Source organism: Oncorhynchus masou, chromosome 2 (assembly GCF_036934945.1).
Source record: "Oncorhynchus masou masou isolate Uvic2021 chromosome 2, UVic_Omas_1.1, whole genome shotgun sequence".
NCBI lineage: Eukaryota > Metazoa > Chordata > Actinopteri > Salmoniformes > Salmonidae > Oncorhynchus > Oncorhynchus masou.
Window position 1 is genome coordinate 17229176 of NC_088213.1, and position 6000 is coordinate 17235175.

At 39.6% G+C, this 6000-nt stretch overlaps 1 protein-coding gene across 1 annotated transcript in view; it reads right to left on the bottom strand.

Moving 5' to 3' along the window:
* glceb (glucuronic acid epimerase b) overlaps positions 1–4334 on the bottom strand; it is an 83694-nt gene extending 79360 nt beyond the window's left edge. The window contains exon 1 of the mRNA XM_064988991.1: positions 4168–4334. The gene's annotated coding sequence lies outside the window, so the exon portion shown is untranslated. The remainder of the gene's footprint in view (positions 1–4167) is intronic.
* Between the last annotated feature and the right edge of the window lie 1666 nt (positions 4335–6000).

Sequence of the window (6000 nt, forward strand, 5' to 3'; positions counted from 1 at the left end):
GCAGACACGATCATCTGAGCCAACTGATTGGACAGCGGTAGGTCTGAGCCAACTGATTGTGGTCGGCCTTTATTGCACTTGATTTGCTCTCTGGGCCCGCCAGGAAGGGAGAGTTTGTACCTACAGACACATGAAATGGTTCAAAATTGCAACCTTTCCCCTACCCGGGTGCACCTACCACCAACAGCAGGAGACAAATGAATAAAAAATAGGAACAAGGATTTATCGTTGGGGTTTTTACAGAAATGTTTGAAGGTCGACTAGGAATGCCTTGGAGATTGACCAATCGATCGACCGGTTGGTGACCACTGCTCTAGAAAGTTGAGTGAAGTTTAATCTCAAGCTACTCTCTGCGGGCTGATATTTCTGCACTGCAGTCCCAGGGAGCTGCGCGTCTCGGGGCTACTGCGTGTGCTCGCACAGCTTAGAGGGAACATTGGCTGCAGCAGAAATCTCAAATTAAACTCTAAACCCAATGAGCCCATTATGCATCACATTTCTAGAAAAGATGTAGTCCCCAGGTCTTTTCAAAGGTGCTTATGAATAAAAAGGCATTTCCACTGATGAGTCTCTTTTGGAAGTCTGAATAGCAACTGATCCACCGTTCCTTTGAGCATCAGCTAGCTCTGCACTTCAATCACAGAAAGAATCATTCAAGAAAGTATGACAAAATGTGCTGATGAAGGACACTCATTGAAGAGAGGACTTTGAAATGGGTTTGGAAAGACACGTAAACTACAAATCACAGTCGCTGACTCTGACAAAAGTGCACACTGCCAAGGCCAAACCATGGAGGCTTTTTTGGCATATACAGTGCCTAAAGAACATATTCACAAATATATATAACACAAGTGTTCAATAACCGGAGTTAGAATCACCTTTGGCAGCGATGGCAGCTGTGAGTCTTTCTGGGTAAGTCTAAGAGCTTTCCAAACCTGGATTGAACAATATTGCCATACTATTATTTATTTTTAATGATTTAAGCTCTATCAAGTTGATTGTTGATTATTTCTAGACAACCATTTTTATTTAAGTCTGCCATACATTTTCATGCAGATGTTCAGTCAAAACTGAAACTAGGCCACTCAGGAACATTTAATGTCATCTTGGAAAGCAACTCCAGTGTATATTTGGCCTTGCGTTTTAGGTTATTGTCCTGCTGAAAGGTGAATTTGTCTCCAAATGTCTGTCGGAAAGCAGACTGAACAAGGTTTTACTCTAGGATTTTGCCTCTGCTTAGCTCTATCCTGTTTCTATTTATCCTATTTATATATCCTAAAACAACTCCCTAGTTCTTGCCGATTAATATCATACCAATAACATGATGAAGCCACTACCATGCTTGAAAATATGAAGTGGTACTCAGTGATGTGATGGATTTGCTACAAACATAATGCTTTGTATTGAGGAAAAAGTTAATTTCTTTGCCACATTTGAGAGTTTTACTTTAGGGCATTATTGGAACCCGGATGCATGTTTTGGAATATTTATATTCTATACAGACTTCCTTCTTTTCACTCTGTCATTTAGGTTCGTATTGTGGAGTAACTACAATGTTGTTGATCCATCCTCAGTTCTACTGTCACAGCCATTAAACTCTGTAACCCCTTTAAAAAGTCACAATGGGCCTCATTGTGCTATCCAGGAGTGGTTTCCTTCCCCTCCGGCAACTGAGTTTGGACCGGCGTATTAACTTCACCATGCTCAAAGGGATATTCAATGTCTGCTTGCTTTTTTATGTATTACCCATCTACCAATAGGTGCCCTTCTTTGTGAGGCATTGGAAAAACCCCCTGGTCTTTGTGGTTGAATCTGTGTTTGAAATTCACTGCCGACCGGAGGGACCTTACAGATAATTGTATGTGTGGGGGACAGAGATGAGGCAGTCATTATAAAATAAATGTTAAACACTATTATTACACACAGAGTGAGTCCATGTAAACGTATGTGACTTGTTAATCAAATTTTTACTCCTGAGGTTATTTAAGCTTGCCATAAGAAACAGGTTGAATACTTGACTAAAGACATTCCAGCTTTTTATTTTATGTGTGATATATATATATGTTTTTGTTTTATCTACATCTATATGAGGGAAAAATAGTGACAATCTCAATGTAATACATTTAAAATGCAGGCTGTAACAAAAAAGTGTGGGGAAAGTAAAATTGTGTTAACTTTCTAAAGGCATTAGGCTTGCTAGAGCGCACAGAGCAAAGTCTGCTTCTCAGACCAGAGAGATGCAGACACAACAGCCAAGTGGGCTGAGCCAGTGCTCAGCCAGTGCACACAAAAGCCCCAAAAAGTAACTGTATCCAAGACTGCAGAAACAGTTTGACAGAACAAAGTGAAGCTGGATGAACCTCCTTTAATTGGTGAAGAGGCTGGATAGAATAGAATTGACTGGGGTGTATTTTTTAAAGATCAGGGGAGCCAAACATACAGCCCTCGGGGCAAAATAAGTTTGACACCTGTTTTAGGTTGTTTTCACACTTGGTCCCTTTCAGACAACTTTGGAGAACTCAATGCAGTTTGCAAAAATAAAAATATTGTACAGCGTGAACATTCCAAAGGAACTCAGAAACCTCAAAAGAGCCCTCGACACATCTTGAGAGGTGGTCTGAACTCAGTTCCTTCACTTTTGGGGGATAATGTGAACAAAAATCTCCCCAGGTTTACATGTCGTTATTCCAGCGCCACCGTTTTCCCTGACATAACCCCTCACATTAGTGCCACAAAAGGGAGATGATGTGCAGGTTTGTGGGAAAAATGTGCCGTTTTGGATATTGATTAGCGATTGTCAAGAATGCAAAGAAATGCCCCAAAAAAATTGTGGAGTTTAGTTCAGATAATTTTTTGCAATATGTGATCTATAGGCTAAGAGAGCTTCATAGACTGTTTATTCAATTGTGGGGTTTGAATAGTGTGAGGAGATAATATACAGTATTTGGTGAGAATCACAAACTAGGGTACAACATTTTTTCTAGCTCTCAAAAGGGGCAGTACCCAACATTAGGTTTACAATTTAACATGGCAGCATTATTTAATCTGCAGTTATTTTTCTGCCATTTATTCTGTTACCATAATATTTACATGTTAATCGTATCTTGGGATTAAAATTATTGTCTCATCTTTTAACTAAATGCAATCTATTAGCTTCCAACAACGTAAGTAGGTATATCTAGCTGTCCAATAACACATTCTGATTGAATGGCTTTCCTGACATTTGTAGAAACTCAGTGCATTGAATTAATATTTGAAATATCTTGGGTCCATTCTAAACATAGCAATGTGACTCGGACCACAAAATAGGTGAAGTGAACTGGCAAAATAGTTGAGTGCTCATTCAAATGCAAGGGCAGTGTGAACACAAAGAGAACTGAGTTGTTTTGATTTTTGTTTTAATCCCCAGGGTTCGCTTTAAAAATGACTGAAAACACCCATAGATGAATCAGACTCGTTTTATACTATGGTAGCATAGCCAAACTCTAAAACTGGACAGAGGAGGGTGGAATCTACTTTGATTGTGGTTGGGTTGTACAGACAGGATAACTCAAGTGTTAATGTACCATCTGGTAGTTAGAAATAGTTAGCTAGTTTACTCGCCTAAACTCAGAAGTTCAGAGTTGAACGCATGAGAGACTGGCCACGTAGCAGGAGCTTGCTAGAATGTCAAGAGGGCATGAACACTGCTAAGGTACCCACATGTGGCTTCCCTTATTTTATTTATCCCTTTACACTGAACAACATACCTAGTTAGTGTTTTTGTGCAACTTGCAAAACATATAGCTAGTTAGCTAGCTAACGTTATCCGCTGTGGCTGTACGAGTGTGTCTACAAGAAGCTAACGTAGCTGCCAGCTGAGGTCTTAAAACATTGCTGGCTGGTCCACTACTGTAACGTTAGCTAGCTGGCAGGCTAACGTGTACATGTAACTTCCATGCATCCTATCAAATACGAGGATAGCTAGCTACTTAGCTAGCAAACAAGCTAGTACGGCAAAAAGAGCAATTTCCGTCGCTATTCTGTCTGAACAAGGCACTACATTTGACGGTTGTCCTAACTAGCAGCTGGCTGTGTATGTGGAGAATGGAAAATTATTGCAAACAGACGTTAGCATTACATGGGCAATAATAAACATTAGAGAATGCTGAAAGACGTGTGACTTACCTGCGACAAAAGCTCAATAAATGTTCTGTTCAGTTATAGTTCTGAATATCCTGAAATCAATTACTTAGATAGCTGGCTTCTCTCTGAATGTTCCTTTTCACAAGAGGCTGTATGCCTTACCTTCGCGCAACATTTAATGTGGACACACAATCGCGCATCTGCTTCTCACTGCTTGCACTCTGACACCGCGAGACAGTACGAGAGGGTGGAGATCTGACGAACCAATGAGAGGCCCCGGTGAGAAAGGCAATGGCCAATGAAATCGAAGATTGTCGTTTTTTGTTGTTGTCATTGGCAGATTTAGATATCTGACGTTAGGGGTCGCGGTTGTGCACATACACAGTCATTTTAAATGATCTGTCTGTTATTTTAACTAAATGGGATAAAAGTATGTTTCATTCAATAGCTAAAACAGTTGTAAAAACATAAATTGTGATCATATATGGCCCATAAAATGATCTGGTAAGGAGGTTTTGATTCATTATGACTACAGCTATAGGCTGCAAGGTATATTGTGGAATGTGGATGGATGCTACATCTCTGTATGAAAATGAGCAGAGGTGGGATGGCTACCTGCTATCCAGAGACCAAGATCTAGTCTGTGGTATTCATATAACTAACATTTCTGCAGAATTAGACTAAACTTATGTTGAACCCTCTCAAGTGGCATTGTTATATGAGTACTGATGTTGTGATAGGTGTTCTCATGTTGTGTGATATGAGTTCTCATGTTGTCATATGAGTTCCCATGTTGTGTGATAAGAGTTCTGATGTTGTGATATGAGTTCTTATGTTGTGTGATATGAGTTCTCGTGTTGTGATATGAGTTCGGATGTTGTGTGATATGTGTTCTCATGTTGTGTGATATGAGTTCTCATGTTGTCATATGAGTTCCCATGTTGTGTGATATGAGTTCTGATGTTGTGATATGAGTTCTTATGTTGTGTGATATGAGTTCTCATGTTGTGTGATATGAGTTGTGATGTTGTGATATGAGTTCTCATTTTGTGTGATATGAGATCTCATGTTGTGTGATATGAGTTCTCATGTTGTGTGATATGAGTTCTCATGTTGTGTGATATAAGTTATGATGTTGTGATATGAGTTCTCATTTTGTGTGATATGAGTTCTCATGTTGTGAAATGAGTTCTCATGTTGTGATATGAGTTCTCATGTTGTGTGATATGAGTTCTCATGTTGTGTGATATGAGTTCTCATGTTGTGTGATATGAGTTCTCATGTTGTGTGATATGAGTTCTCATGGTGTGATAGGAGTTCTCATGTTGCTCTTTTTTGGCCTGTTTTAATTTGAGAAGAAAAAAAGTCTCAAGTCATCCCTGTTCAACATAGGCTGTGACCTGGCTGAAAACGTACAACACATTTGATTTCATGACAGCAGTACCAGAATCCCATTTTTTTTAAAGGAGCACTAGACCAATGTTTCAGTGTGTCCTTCTACTCTGCTTGTGTACAACCGGGCTGGGAGCTGTACTCATTAACCTGAGAAACAGCGAGGTAATTGTGGTATTTTCAGACAAATTTACTCCAGATGAAACATTCACAATGTAAAAGGCATTAAGCAGATCAATAACAAATGTATTTTTGATTACTGCAGATTAGAGGACTTTGTGTGTGTGTGTGTCTCTGTGTGTGTAGACTGCAGGCTACAATTAAGCTAATGAAGCAGGTTCTCATAAGGGCATGTCTTCTTGCATTATAAAACAACAATAGTTCTGGATTTGTGGTGGTGCTCAGTCATGGCAAATGCAGGTTACAAATGCTTTGTTAGTGTATCATTACGTGCTCTGCCTAATAGATCGATCAATAGAATTG